This window comes from Notamacropus eugenii, chromosome 5 (genome assembly GCF_028372415.1).
Source record: "Notamacropus eugenii isolate mMacEug1 chromosome 5, mMacEug1.pri_v2, whole genome shotgun sequence".
Classification (NCBI taxonomy): Eukaryota; Metazoa; Chordata; class Mammalia; order Diprotodontia; family Macropodidae; genus Notamacropus; species Notamacropus eugenii.
In genome coordinates this window covers 459,324,003-459,339,060 of record NC_092876.1, presented here as the reverse complement: position 1 = coordinate 459,339,060, position 15,058 = coordinate 459,324,003, and the positions used below count along the sequence as shown (strand labels likewise).

The window sequence follows — 15,058 nt, the reverse complement described above, 5'->3', positions numbered from 1 at the left end:
TCTATCAACCGCCTTCCAATTGAGTAGATTTATAGGTCCCGATGCTCCTGCCAAGTCAAGTGGTTCTAGATCTCATCGCTGCCTCACAGAGAGGAGCTTCTGCTGTGATTAACCTGCTGTGTTGTTCTTACATCGATCAATCAAGAGAAATCAAAACCAGTTTTATAAAATCCAACAAGTTATAGCAGAAACACAACTACCTCCCCCTGAGTGAATCCTTCTTGGTTCACTTGCCTGCAGGGAAATGGTCTGGAAACCGCTCTTGGTAAATGAGCTCTTATTGCCCTCTGCCTTATAATTCTTTTTATACTTTGCATTAGTTACTACATTAAATCTTGTTCCAGTCTAGTTCTGGAGAAGCTCATGTTAATGTGCTTGACTGACCATGACTGAGTTAAACATCTTATATAATTAGCTTATAGGCAATGGTCCATGAAAGTTTAAATCATCCTTGGATAATAGAGGTGAACTGGGAGAACCAAATCAATTGCATTTTGTACCTTCACCACCATTAAGCCTCATTTTCCTGAATTAAGTTTAGTTTTCCTGTAAGTCACATAATTTTAGGAAAATTGTGCCACTAGCTATTTTGCAGGATGCAGGGTCCACAACCAATCAGAGTCCCTGAATTCTGGAAAACCCCTAAATCATAAAATAATAACACTAAAAATAAAAACTTACATAAATCTCTTTGCAGAGTCCTTTTACCTGCTGAGGGAGCCTGGACACAATTTGTTCTGCAATTGAGTGCCTTGTTAATAAATCACTAGCTTGGACTGTTTCCTCAGTTATTATAAAATGACTTGCAACACAATATTCTCCAGTCAATATTCTGACAATACTACACTAAAATTTGACTCCCTGTAGCTTTTAGCCAAGGGTTTCATTTTCTGAAGCCAAGCGGAATGAATCTAATTCTTCTTCCATAGGAAAAACCTTCAGTAATTTGAAGTAACTACATGCTACTTAAGTTGGCTTCCTAGTCTAAATGTCTCCAAGTTTTTCAGTGGATCCTTATCTGACATGATTTTGAATGCCTCCAACATCCTGATCGTCTTCCTCTAAAACACTTCCCAGTCCATCAGTATCTTTCCGAAAATGTAGCACCTAGAAAAGAACACAATCATCGAGATACGTGCTGACAGGGGCTATTTAAATTTAAATTAAAGAAAAAATAACTTGCTACTTGCATAATACTATGGTAGCCATCATGGAAGAGATTTCATTCATTTCAGTTCTTTCTGGGTCTGTGTTCATACCAGGGTGTATAATCATTCCCTTGACTGATGCATATCACACTTTCTGTGATGTAAAAATCTCTCAGAGGTACTAAACCTGAAAAAATTCATTATCCTGCAGCTGACCTGTTGATGTTCCACCATGAAACCACCTAGACTGGTCCTTAGACAACAAACATACAGTCCATTACTGGCACTACAGTAAAGGTAATCCATTTTGACAGGATCTATCAAAGATTGTGTTCCTCTGGCAAAACCTTAGGGGAATCCTACATGCTGCAATGAGGTATCAGTATAACACCTTATTTAAAGAAATATTATGTAAGAAATATCCCCTTTCCTTAAGGAAATCACAGTCAGATCTGGAGAATAGTGATGTTCTGGCTTCCCTTATTTTTTTTTTGTCAGAAGTCAGAATGCTATAGAGCTGAGCTATGTAAAGAAAAGCTATATACCTTAGGCATATATACCCAATCCCTCTAGCTGCAGAGGGAGGCAGATGCTTGTTAATAAGTGAGTTTACGTAAGGAAATGAGGAAGGAGTTTTAGAATTGTTATTGTTCGCTGGAGGTAGAGAGACTACCCTAAAATACAGGAAGGAATGAGTGTGGACAGACAACACTTCTGCTGAGAGGATGATCTGATTTGATCAAGAAAAGATAGAGGAAGATTTTGTGAGAAAGTTGATAAAGAGTGATGAGTGACTGAATGACTTGGAGAGTAGATAGGTAGATAGATGGAGAGAGAGTTTATTAAGTGCATACTATATGCCAGGCGCTATGTTCACTGTTGGGGAGACAAATGCAAGCAAACAAAACAGTTCCTTACATTGTAAGAGGGAAGAAAACAGAAGAGGAGAGCTGGAAAGGAGAGGAATACAGCAAGTCTACCCATGCAAGGACAAAGCTGCTAGCCAGGTGGTGGAGAAATCCGGAGAACAAGCTGAATTAGGAGTGGAGCATGGACAAGTTGTGCTATAGGGTGGTGATGAAAATACTACAAGAAAAGATGAGCAAGAGAACTTTAGAAAAACATGGAAAGACTTGCATGAAATAAGGCAGAGTGAAAAAAGTAGAACCAAGAGAACACGGGAAACAGCAAAATTGTTCAAAGAACAGCTATGAAGGACTGTTATTTTGAATTTTATAAATACTCAAATCAACTACAAAGGAAGATGTTCTCCAACTCCAAAAAAAGAAATAACAGAAGTGTACATAGTATGGTTATACACACATACACATACATGTATATGTATACACACATATATGTATGAATTTGTCAAATGGTGACCTTCTCTAGTGAGGGATGGGGAGGAATGGAGGGAGACAATTTGGAACTTAAAATGTAACAAAAAATAAACAAAAAAAGAAATAGATCGTTGATGGGGCTTCCTCCTGGAATGGTACTGTAAGCCAGAGACTCAACCAACTAAGAGAGTAGACCTTGGGGTAAAAGTATTTTGAACGCGAAGTACCAGATGTTGAAGATAAAATGTTAATACTGTATTCACCTTTAAAACCTTTAACATGCTCCCACATAGTGTCAGCCCTGCTTATGTTCTAAGAAAGCTCTAGGCTGGCAGAGAACTCATACAGGTATAAGTAATGACCGGGGATTCAATTGTCCTCCATCTGCTCATGCCAAAAAGATGCCAACAAGGGAGCAGAAGTGATGAGGCTGCTCAATTATATTTCGACAGGTCCAACATTTCTGGATCATATTTTCTATTAATTCCATTTTTGGGAAAAGGGTATGGAGAGGGAATGGGAACTGAATGGAGCCGTGTCCAGGTTCATGGGGTTTTTGGGACAGTAAGAGTTTCTTTTCTTTCTTTTTTTTTTTTTAAATTTATTTATTTATTTAACATTCATTTAAAAAAATTTTGGGTTCCAAATTTTCTCCCCTTTTATCCCCTCCCCCCCCAAACACCAAGCATTCTAATTGCCCCTATGACCAATCTGCTCTCTCTTCTATCATCCTTCTCTGCCCTTGTCTCCATTTCCTCTTTTGTCCTGTAGGGGCAGATAACTTTCTATACCCCTTTACCTGTATTTTTTTATTTCCTAGTGTCAAGAACATTACTCGACAGTTGTTCCTAACACTTTGAGTTCCAAATTCTTTACCTCCCTCCCTCCCCACCCCTTCCCTTTGGAAGGCAAGCAATTCAATATAGGCCAAATCTGTGTAGTTTTGCAAATGACTTCCATAATAGTTGTGTTGTATAAGACTAGCTATATTTCCCTCCATCCTATCCTGTCCCCCATTACTTCTATTCTCTTTTGATCCTGTCCCTCCCCATGAGTGTCGACCTCGAATTGCTCCCTCCTCCCCATGCCCTCCCTTCCATCATACCCCCCACCCTGCTTATCCCCTTATCCCCCACTTTCCTGTTTTGTAAGATAGGTTTTCATACCAAAATGAGTGTGCATTTTATTCCTTCCTTTAGTGGAATGTGATGAGAGTAAGCTTCATGTTTTTCTCTCACCTCCCCTCTTTATCCCTCCACTAATAAGTCTTTTGCTTGCCTCTTTTATGAGAGATAATTTGCCCCACTCCATTTCTCCCTTTCTCCTCCCAATATATTTCTCTCTCACTGCTTGATTTCATTTTTTAAAGATATGATCCCATCCTCTTCAATTCACTCTGTGCACTCTGTCTCTATGTATGTGTGGTGTGCTTGTGCATGTATGTGTGTGTAATCCCACCCAGTACCCAGACACTGAAAAGTTTCAAGAGTTACAAATATTGTCTTTCCATGTAGGAATGTAAACAGCTCATCTTTAGTAAGTCCCTTATGACTTCTCTTTGCTGTTCACCTTTTCATGCTTCTCTTCATTGTTGTGTTTGAAAGTCAAATTTTCTTTTCAGCTCTGGTCTTTTCATCAAGAATGCTTGAAAATCCTCTATTTCATTGAAATACCAATTTTTCCCCTGAAGTATTATACTCAGTTTTGCTGGGTAGGTGATTCTTGGTTTTAGTCCTAGTTCCTTTGACTTCTGGAATATCCTATTCCATGCCCTTCGATCCCTTAATGTAGAAGCTGCTAGATCTTGTGTTATCCTGATTGTATTTCCACAATATTTGAATTGTTTCTTTCTAGCTGCTTGCAATATTTTCTCCTTGACCTGGGAACTCTGGAATTTGGCCACAATGTTCCTAGGAGTTTCTCTTTTTGGATCTCTTTCAGGCAGTGTTCTGTGGATTCCTTGAATATTTATTTTGCCCTTTGGTTCTAGAATCTCAGGGCAGTTTTCCTTGATAATTTCATGAAAGATGATGTCTAGGCTCTTTTTCTCATTATGGCTTTCAGGTAGTCCCATAATTTTTAAATTGTCTCTCCTGGATCTATTTTCCAGGTCAGTTGTTTTTCCAATGAGATATTTCACATTATCTTCCATTTTTTCATTCTTTTGGTTTTGTTTTGTGATTTCTTGGTTTCTCATAAAGTTATTAGCCTCCATCTTTTCCATTCTAATTTTGAAAGAACTATTTTCTTCCGTGAGCTTTTGAATCTCCTTTTCCATTTGGCTAATTCTGCTTTTGAAAGCATTCTTCTCCTCATTGGCTTTTTGAACCTCTTTTGCCAATTGAATTAGCCTATTTTTCAAGGTGTTATTTTCTTCAGCATTTTTTGGGGTCTCCTTTAGCAGGGTGCTGACCTGCTGTTCATGCTTTGACTGCATGTCTCTCATTTCTCTTCCCAGTTTTTCCTCCACCTCTCTAACTTGATTTTCAAAAATCTTTTTTGAGCTCTTCCATGGCCTGAGCCCATTGGGTGGGCTGGGATACAGAAGCCTTGACTTCTGTGTCTTTCCCTGATGGTAAGCATTGTTCTTCCTCATCAGAAAGAAAGGAAGGAAATGCCTGTTCACCAAGAAAGTAACCTTCTATAGTCTTGGTTTTTTTCCCTTTTCTGGGCATTTTCCCAGCCAGTGACTTGACTTCTGAATGTCCTCTTCACACCCACTTCACCTCCCAATCCACTCAGCCAGTGCTTGGGGTCTGAGATTCAAATGCTGCTTCCCAGCCTCAGGGCTTCCGCGGGGGCAGGACTGCTATTCAGTGTGAGATTAAGTTCAGGTGCTCAGGTGGGGGCAGGGCCGCCTCATGGGCTCAGTTCCCTCAGGGGTTTTATGCAGAGACCTTCAACAATGGATCTGGGCTCCTGCCTGCTTGGGGAGCCCTGGTCTGCCACTGCCTTAGCTGCTGCCTCCCGAGGAGGCCTGAGTTATGGGGGCACCCCACTCCCCTCTCGACCTGCCAAAGAGACCCTCTCACCAACCCCCATCACCTGTGGGTGGAAGGACCCGTGTGGCCACTGGAGATCCCATCCCTGAAGCCTGCTCGGATCTGCTTCTCTTGGTGCCACGGCCGTGGCAAGGCTGTGCTCGGCTCCCAGTCCACGGTGCCCAGTCCTCAGTGTCAAGGACCTTTTGCGAGAGGTTTGCAGTTCCCTCTGGAACAGAAATCTCCTTTTCTCCACTGTTCTGTGTCCTCTGCTGCTCCAGAATTCGCCATGAGTTCCTTTTTACAGATGTTTTATGGGTTGTGGGTTCGGAGCTATGTGTATGTGTGTCTTTCTACTCCACCATCTTGGCTCCGCCTACCAGTAAGAGTTTCTTGACAGGGATATAGCATTCCCCCCACTTCCTTTGCTTATTCTGTGTGTGTGTGTGTGTGTGTGTGTGTGTGTGTGTGTGTGTGTGTGTGTGTGCAGAACCTGGGTGAACAATGATTGAAGCTCCAAAAGTTTATTGCAAAACTCTTGGAGGAACAAAATCACCCACTGTTCTGGCACTTCTGCAAGAGCCAATGAGCATTTCCTCTGAATGGTTACCAGCGGGCCAGGAAGATCCCAGCATTTTGTGAATAATGCCATCTGATGGGAAAGACCCAAACTCACATTTTTGTATGTATAGGCCTAAGGAAGTCCATGGGATAAGCAAGCTATGTTGGCCCACAAAGGAGTGACTGTCCCTTTCATGGAGGACAGAAAATGTATTCTTGGGAAATTTGCAACATTTTTAAGGAGAATTTTTGGCAAAGTTTAGATACTCCCATGGGACAGAAAATAGCACTGATCTGAAAATAACCATCAGGCATGGGAGGAAGCCCCTGGTGGAGTAGGTAAGTAAGGTCAAGTGTCTTAGAACCATTCTAGGCTGAGGGGTGTCAGCCTAATAGGGATATTGAAGGACGGGTGGAACAAAGATCTGCAAGAGTGCCTAGTAAATCATTAATCTGCTGGGGCCAATGGACATGTTTATTCATCTGTTTGGATAATAGACTAAACTAAACCATTTGAGGAAGGAGTTCAAAGGATGCTGGAGCCTTTAGTCCAGTAGAATGTTTTTATGTCATAGACTCTGCTGGCAAGTTTATGGACCCCTTCCCAGAATATGTTTTTTTCTAATTTTGACAAACTGTACTATTTATTAAATTATAAATTTTGTACCAAAAGAATGAAAAAGATAAGACAGATTAGGAGAAACCTCAAACTACAAGACCTGGACAGCAAAGCTCACAGGAACGTTACAATGTGTGTTACAGGCAGGATTTTGGACTAAACTGTTACGAGCTGTTTACATTCCCATTTTGAAAGCTTGCAAGGTAAAATGGTTGCTGTTTATTTATTTAAAATATCTCTCATAACTGCCAAGCAGAATCTATTTTCAAATTAAATGAAGCATCCTGCTCTTATCAATAACCAGCATCTCATGTTTCTCCTAAAGTTAGAGTTCTTTCTGTAGGGCGACCCATGTAGAGAAATAGGACACAATGCAGTCGTCAGATAATGAAGACAGTTAATGAACAGAGGAATGGACAGTGGCCAAAAAGATGGAGGATCTCAAAAACCAAAAATGAATGAACAAAAAAATCCCCTGTCACTACAAAATAAAAAGACTTTTAGAAGAAAAACCAGGTACTGCTAAGTTGCTTTCAACTATCAACACCCAAGTTCCTGACTTTTAAATAAATTTTCCAGAGACATATTAGTTATAATTAGTTAACATATTTTAGTTACAGACCAATTCTTCCCATTCCCCTTTCCTACCCCCTAATCCCAAAATACACTAAAAGGGGATGAGTGTAATGTCTCCTGAGCAGAAATTGATAGATACCATTACAGATGTATTTGTATTCTTGAACATGTGGATAACAAAATCTTTAAACTTCAGTTACTGTGCCCTGTCCATCAGGTCTCCTAGCCCTGGCCCTGGCACTCACTGCACTACCCCCTGCTGCAGATCTACCAGCTGCAATCTGATTTACCTTTGGAGCAAAATGTCTCTGCTCAGTTGAAGTTAAGTGTGATGCCATGGGAGAAGACACATCCTCACTATTACTACTACTATCTGATTCCAGTTCCTCAGTGGAGGCATCTGGTGCTGGTACCCTGGCTGAAGAAAGCAATTAGAGGTCTCATCTGGTGCTGGTACCCTGGCTGAAGAAAGCAATTAGAGGTCTTCATCCCCCTCTCCCCTGTGACTCCTTTCAGCCACATTGTCTCCACTGATTTTCAATGAGCAAAAGAGTCCTCTAGAGAAATGCTTGCATGAGGTGAAGGTGTTGTAGGGCTGGCCATCTAGTGAAGCTGAGGGTGGAACAGAAGTAGACACCAGAGACAGCCCAGAAGCCCCAGCCTGGGCTGATACATTGTCTGCTTCATCTACAGAAGTCTCTCTTGCTAAGTTAACTGTAGTCCAGCCTAAGTCTAGACACTCCCTTCTTTGGTATATCTAGTATGTCCCACTTGATTTTCCTACACCATCCATGTTCATTTCTCCTGTATCAGATGATGTTTGCAAGATCAGCAATATAGAGAAACCCAGCCATTAACATTTCAGTGCTCTTTTTACCTTTGGAGAAAGCATCTTCCAACTCCCTGGTGGTGCGTTCATCATGCTGCCACCACGCATTTCTTCCTTTGTAACACCAGGCTTATTCTCCATGGCCTCTACTTGCTACTTTTTAGTTTCTCTAATGATAAAAAGGTTGACTTGTCAAGAAAGACCTCAGGAATTTCCTGCTGACAGAGTGAGTGCACATCGCTTTCCAAGTCATGAAACTCCCATTACACACAAATAGCAGAACACATGCCTACAAGGAAGACGGACTGAGTGAACACATGTTTGCAGACAGATGGCAAATTCAGGGACAGTAAGAGAAGCTCCAGCATTGGAACGGGACTCATTTGCTTTTTTGTTCATGGGAGTCATGTTTATTGTGCAATCAATTTCACCACCATCAGTCCTCCTCAGTCATGGTTCAAGTCCAGGTTCTGATGCATAATGTCTACATAATCCTGTGAAAGCCGCAACCTCTCAATGCCCAATTTTCTAAGACTGTAGCATACATTGGTAAGAGGAGTTTCCCCACTGGGAGCTCCCAATACTTACATTTCTATCATAGATCCCACTCATATCTGTTATAAGAACAAAATCCTCTTCACAGGCAGTTAGTCAAGTTAAAGTACTTTTTCCTCACTGTTGGTTCATTCTTTGTGCTGCAAAAGGAGGCCCTACTTGCATTAATTTCTCTATGAACTTCCAGGCTACCACTAAGGTCACTTCACAGTTTTTTCTGTCTGGCCAACAACCCCTGGGCAGCGCAGAGACTTCAGGTGACAGCATGGCTCTCAGGCTAGAATATGTTTTTAAATGCATGAAATAAAATGCATAGGGTGGATGAGTAAAGCTTTTCTTAAGTAATATTCTGTGCAAAGCATTGAGCTTAGTGCTAGGGATACAAACAGAAATGTGAGGCAGTCTCTCTTCTCAAGGAACTCACATGGAAGGCTTCAGCTATGAGTTAGATGAAAATGTTCCAAAATAGGTCACCCAGAAAAGCAGACCCCCCTTCTTCCCTTTCGCTGGCGATGTTGCTTTTCAATGACGTCTCACTTGGCTTTCTTCTTGCCCCTCAGTCAACACGCTGTAATTTAGTTAAGGGCATATCTTCCAGACTGAACCTATGATTTGGTTTCGAGCATCCCTGGTGTGGAAACCCTCTTTGCTAATGAACTTCTGTAACTGTTCTGAGGTTTAGCTTTAGAGAATTGCCCAGGGGCATATGGAGAGGCTAGGTGATCTGTCACATAACCGGATTCAGAGAGGAAGGGTGAATCTGGGTATTCCAGATTCCAAAACTGGCTAGAGCATAACAGTTCATCCTGATTGTCAACCCAGATATGCTAGAACTCTCTGCTTTCATCTGATGGTTCTTGGAAGCTTCAAAGTGGAAGAAACTGGTGACTTTGTTAAGAATAGTGTCAGTCCAGGGGAATACAAGTCACATTTGTCCCTTCTTGAGACCTTCTCTAGGTCTTGGCTAGACCCTCTGTCGCCTTCCTTTGCTGACCTTAGATTTCGGCTTCTGCTATGATGGTGAAATAGAGAGAGAGGGTGATGGCAGAGTGATCTCTTGCAAGCCCAGTTGAGAGGAAATGGTGCTTGGATTACAGGATCTGATGACCAGAGTTTCTGCACCAATAATAATATGTGTGTGTGCTCGTCCTTCGTTGCCGAACAAGACCATGCCATCAGAGAAATAATGACATGACTTGCACTTGACTTTGTTTTGAGTGAGGGAGGGCTATGCAGGTCACCAGCCTCACTTCTCCTCCAGAGCCATCTGAACCCAGTAACCAGATATTCATCAGGATGACTGGAAATGACCCAGGATGAGGCAGTTGGGGTTAAGTGACTTGCCCAAGGTCACATAGCTAGTGAGTGTCAAGTGTCTGAGGGGAGATTTGAACTCAGGTCCTCCTGACTCCTGCACTGGTACCCTATCCACTGCACCACCTAGTCGCCCCACCAATAATAATAAAAACTTTTCTGAACCTACTACTGTGCCTTGGGAGACTGTGGCCTAGGGCCAAGTCTCTCTAGCTTTCTCATTGTTGATTTCTATTGTCTCAGCCTCAGGGACTACCAGTACTAACCCTAGACCAGATTATCAGGGTTACCTCCACAATCCTGGTACTACCACTTGAGAACCCTTCTCCAAGAAGAGGCATGGGATCAGTATTGGCTTGTCTATTCATCAAGATGACCAACTGCCACCAACAGCATATGGGCACAGGAGTCCTGGGAGTGGCATCACTTCTCAGACCACGGGTCTGTCTTACAGCTCAGTCCTCATAGCCATGATCCAGGGGAGCAACTCTTGTGGAGAAGGGACTAGCCATCTTCACCATATTCACTGTGCCATACACAGGGCACATAGGTCAGCCTACTTGAAGCAGCAGAGCACTTTGAAGGATAAACAGAAGACAGCAGGTGACAGGCAAGTCACACCACCACCACCTCCTTGATCATCATTTTCCCTCAGACCCTGCTGGAGACAGTCCAGTACTCTGAACCAAAGAGACCTGGCCATGGCTATGTTTCCAGCCAATTGCCCTCAGCTATAAACCTGGGAAGCAACGTTTGTGAATATTCATCCTGGAAATCACTCCTCCAAGTGCTACAGTCATAGCTACTGAACAATCAGAAAACTAAGTTCTTGACATTGTCCAATGTTTTATGATTTTATGAGTGGAGATGACATTTAAAATAGGTATAAATGTCTGCTTTGCACCCACACTGTAAAAATCATTGACTTTTCCATCTGACTTATAGTTGAAACCTTACATGTGTGTTCTTTCCCCCACTGAAAGCAGGAACTCAGTTTTCTATTTTTAATTAGCACAGCACTTTGCACATAGCAAACATCAAATAAATGCCTCATTTGTTCATTTGCAATACTTTGTCCTAAGTTCACTTCTTCTGGCCTTTTATTTATGCCAGCATATCCATAAAAAACTAGGATTATATGAAGCAAGGGGCTCCATCAAGTGGTTTGGGGGAATCCTTTTTTTTTTTTAAGGAAATTCTCTGCCAGAATTACCTTCCTCTGGACCTAAATGCATTTTAACTAGTGGAATTCATTAATGCAGGAGTTCTTAGCTTTTTTGGTGTGTCATGGATCTCTTTGTCAATCTGGTGAAGTTGATGGGTCCCTTCTTAGAACAATGTTTGTTGGCTACATTCATAATTACAGGAAATGCTAAGTTTCAGTTAAGGATTGGTGGACTATCATAAACTCCATACTAAGAACTCCAGATTAAAATATGTGAGCTATGATCTTGATCCTTGCCCTATACCCAACACTGAAGCCAAGGCAATTTGCTTCTGTAGAGTTGATGTTCCCCTGAAAAGGGTTTGTAATCAGGCACCTCCCAGTTTCCTAATTATGAATAATTAGGTAGGAGACTCAATGTCATCTTGCCCAATGGAGTTCAAGTGTTGTCATTTGATAGTTGAGTGATCTTGAGCAAGTCACACTTCTGCTACAAAACTTCATTTTCTCTTTTTGTAAAATGGGAATCATAATACTTGTACAACCCATCTCCTAAGGTTGTTAATGAGTAAAGCACTTTATAAATATTAGAATACTGGAGAAATAGGAGATGTTGAAGGCACCTGTGCCTGATCTGATGGAAAAGTGTGGGACTGTGTACGAGGAATGTTGACATGAGATCTTCCCACTGCCCCCCAGAAAGGGCTACTTTATATAATCACAGACTGTTATGGACAATAGAGGAGGCACTAAGAGTGTGCAATCTCTACAGGATGTTCCTGCTGAGTAAAAATCTCAACAGTTAATGCTTGCTATGGCTACACACTTCAGATGGGACTCCGGATCTGAGGGTTGATAATGTTGACAAACATCTCATCCAACCATCATACATGATACTAGGACCATGGTCATTTTACCATCTGCCCTCACACCAAGGGTATTTCTACCTCTTCCTCTGTGAGCAATAATCAAATTTCATGGTAATTAGAAAGGTCTTGGCAATCTCCTGTTCTTTGGTTCCACTCACAATCCCTGTTCTTGCCTGGATGAGTGATTCCTTATGCAGCCACCCCTCTTCTCTGCCACCTCCCCTATCTGATCTCCCTGGGATTGTCTCATCCTTGTATTTGTATCCTCAGTGTCTGGCACAGTGCCTGGCACATAGCAGACACTGAATAAATTGTTGTTGATTGATTGCTAAAAACATCACTGAAATATTGTATTATCATGTGTAAATCATTTCCCTAGCATTCTAATGACCTTGTGCTAAGAAGAGACTGAGGTTAGTGAAATGTGACTTGTTCTTAGTGAAGTCATGCTGGAGTGGTGTAATTACTACCTTTATAAGGACTGTCCAACCATCCACCTAAAAATACAGTCTGCAATGAGTTATTGCTAGTTCATTCTTCATGTCTTATCTCCCCAGCCAGATTATAGTTTAGGAAGTCTTGTGGCAGCAGCAGTTGGAGAGGGAGGGGCTTGTAAGCCCTGAGGCCTCTAAGGTAACTTCAGGAAAGGCAAAAGGAAGATTCTGAGTTATAACACTTGAAATAAGTCCTAGAGGTAGTCTGAAGGCTGTGAGCTGAATGCCCCTGAGGAGTAATGCAGAGAAAGAGCTATGAGTCAAGAGAAAATTCCAGGAAATATAGCAGCTTTCTTGGGGGGAAGGGAAAGAGGAGGGGGTAAAATAGACAAAGGGATGTGTAAACTCAAAACCACCAGAACCCATGATTTCAAACTAGAAATTTCAACTTCAGCAGAAGCAATAAAAGCCATATGATTATATCAATAGACAAAAAACAATAACTATTCTTGCTTTGTTTAAAAAAAAAACCACTAGAAAATGTAGGAATAAATGGTTCCTTTCATTATACGATAAGCAGTATCCAAGACAGCATTATTTGTAAGCAAGACGCTTTTCCAATAAGATCAGGATGAAAACAAGGATGTCTATCATCACCACTGCTATTTAAGGAAATATTAGAATTGCTATTTACAGTAGTAAAAAAAGAAAATGAAATTGAGCAAATAAGGATAGGCAGAAAGAAAATGGTTATGCTACTAGAGAGTCAATTAAAACTAATTTAAACAGTGAACAACTTCAGCAAAGTGGCTGTGTATAAAATGAAACAACATACATTATTAGCATTTCTGTATGTTATCAAGAAGATAACATACAGAATTTCTGTATATTACCAAGAAGAAGAAATAGAGAAATTCTATTTAAAATACAGGATATATAAAATACTTGAGAAGAAACACAGGAACTACGTGAATATAACCGCAAACCCTTTTTTTTCAAAAATTTTATTTGTTTGTTATTAGTTTTCAACATTCAATTTTATAAGATTTTGAGTTCTAAAATTCCCTCCCCCCCTTCTTCCTTCCCTGATCCCCAAGGTGTCATGAAATCTGACATCGACTGTACATGTACAACCATATTAAACATGTTTTATTAATCGTGTTGTAAAAGAAGAATCAGAACAAAAGGGAAGTGGCAAGAGAAAGAAAAAAGAGAGAGAAAATAGTCTGCATAAGTCTGCATTCAGACTCACAGCTCTTTCTCTGGATGTGGGTAGCATTTTCCATCTTGTGTCCCTTGGAATTGTCTTAGATCATTGCATTGTGGAGAAGTCTAACAAAGTTGGTCATCTCACAGTGTGACTGTTATTGTGCACAATGTTCTCCTGGTTTTGCTCACTTCAGTTAGCATCAGTTCATATAAGTCTTTCCATATTTTTCTGAAGTCTGTTGCTCACCATTTCTCATAGCACAAAAGTATTCCATTACATTCATATACCACAACCACAACTTGTTCAGCCATTTCCAACTGAGGGGCATATTCTCAATTCCCAATACTTTACCATCACAAAAAGAGCTGTTTTAAATATTTCAGTTTATGAGGGTCCTTTTTTCTTTTTTATGATCTCTTTGGGATACAGACCTAGAAGTGGTATTGATGGATCACAGCTGTATAGCCCTTTGGGTATAGTTCCAAATAGCTCTCCACAATGGTTGAATAAGCTTGCAACTCCACCAACACTGTAGTAGTGTTTCAATTTTCCCCCATTTTCTCCAACATTTATTATTTTCTTGTTTTGTCATGTTAGCCAATCTGATAGGTGTGATATGGTACCTCTGAGTTTTGATTTTCATTTCTCTGCTTAATAGTGGTTTAGAACACTTTTTCATGTGACTATAGATAGCTTTAATTTCTTCATCTGAAAACTGCCTGTTCATTTCCATTGACCATTTATCAGTTGGAGAACGACTTGTATTCTTATAAATTTGACTCAGTTCTCTCTATATATGAGAAATGAGGGTTTTATCAAAGACACTGCCTGTAAAAATTGTTTCCCAGCTTTCTGCTCCCCTTCTTATCTTGGTTGCATTGGTTTTGCTGGTGTAAAACCTTTTTAATTTAGTGTAATCAAAATCATCCATTTTGTGTTTCATAATGTTTTCTCTCTCTTGTTTTGCCATAAATTCTTCCCTTCTCCATAGATCTGACAGGAAAACTATTCCCTGCTTTCATAATTTGCTTATAGTTTCACCCTTTATGTCTAAATTATATTCTCATCTTGACCTTATCTTCGTATATGGTGTAATAAGTTGGTCTATGCCTCATTTCTGCTATGCTCTTTTCCAGTTTTCCCAGCATTTTTGTCAAATAGTGAGTTCTTGTCCCAGAAACTGGAGTCTTTGGGTTTATCAAACAGTAGCTTACTATAGTCATTGACCACTGTGTCTTGTGTACCTAACCTATTCCATGGATCTACCACTCCATTTCTTAGCCAGAACCAAGTAATATTAATGAATGCTGCTTAATAATACAGTTTTAAATCTGTTATGGCTGGACCACCTTCCCTTGCATTTCTTTTGATTAATTGCCTTGCTATTCTTGACCTTTTGTTCTTCCAGATGAATTTTATGCTTCATATACCATATGCTCTATATACTCATTTTTGTGAAT

The 15,058-nt window shown here is 40.6% G+C and overlaps 1 long non-coding RNA gene and 1 pseudogene across 1 annotated transcript in view; one reads left to right on the top strand and one right to left on the bottom strand.

Moving 5' to 3' along the window:
- The window catches only part of LOC140507261 (uncharacterized), a 69,603-nt gene that overhangs the window by 25,356 nt on the left and 29,189 nt on the right, over positions 1-15,058 (top strand). The window lies entirely within an intron of this gene.
- LOC140504108 (E3 ubiquitin-protein ligase RNF146-B-like) lies at positions 1,015-10,623 on the bottom strand (annotated as a pseudogene).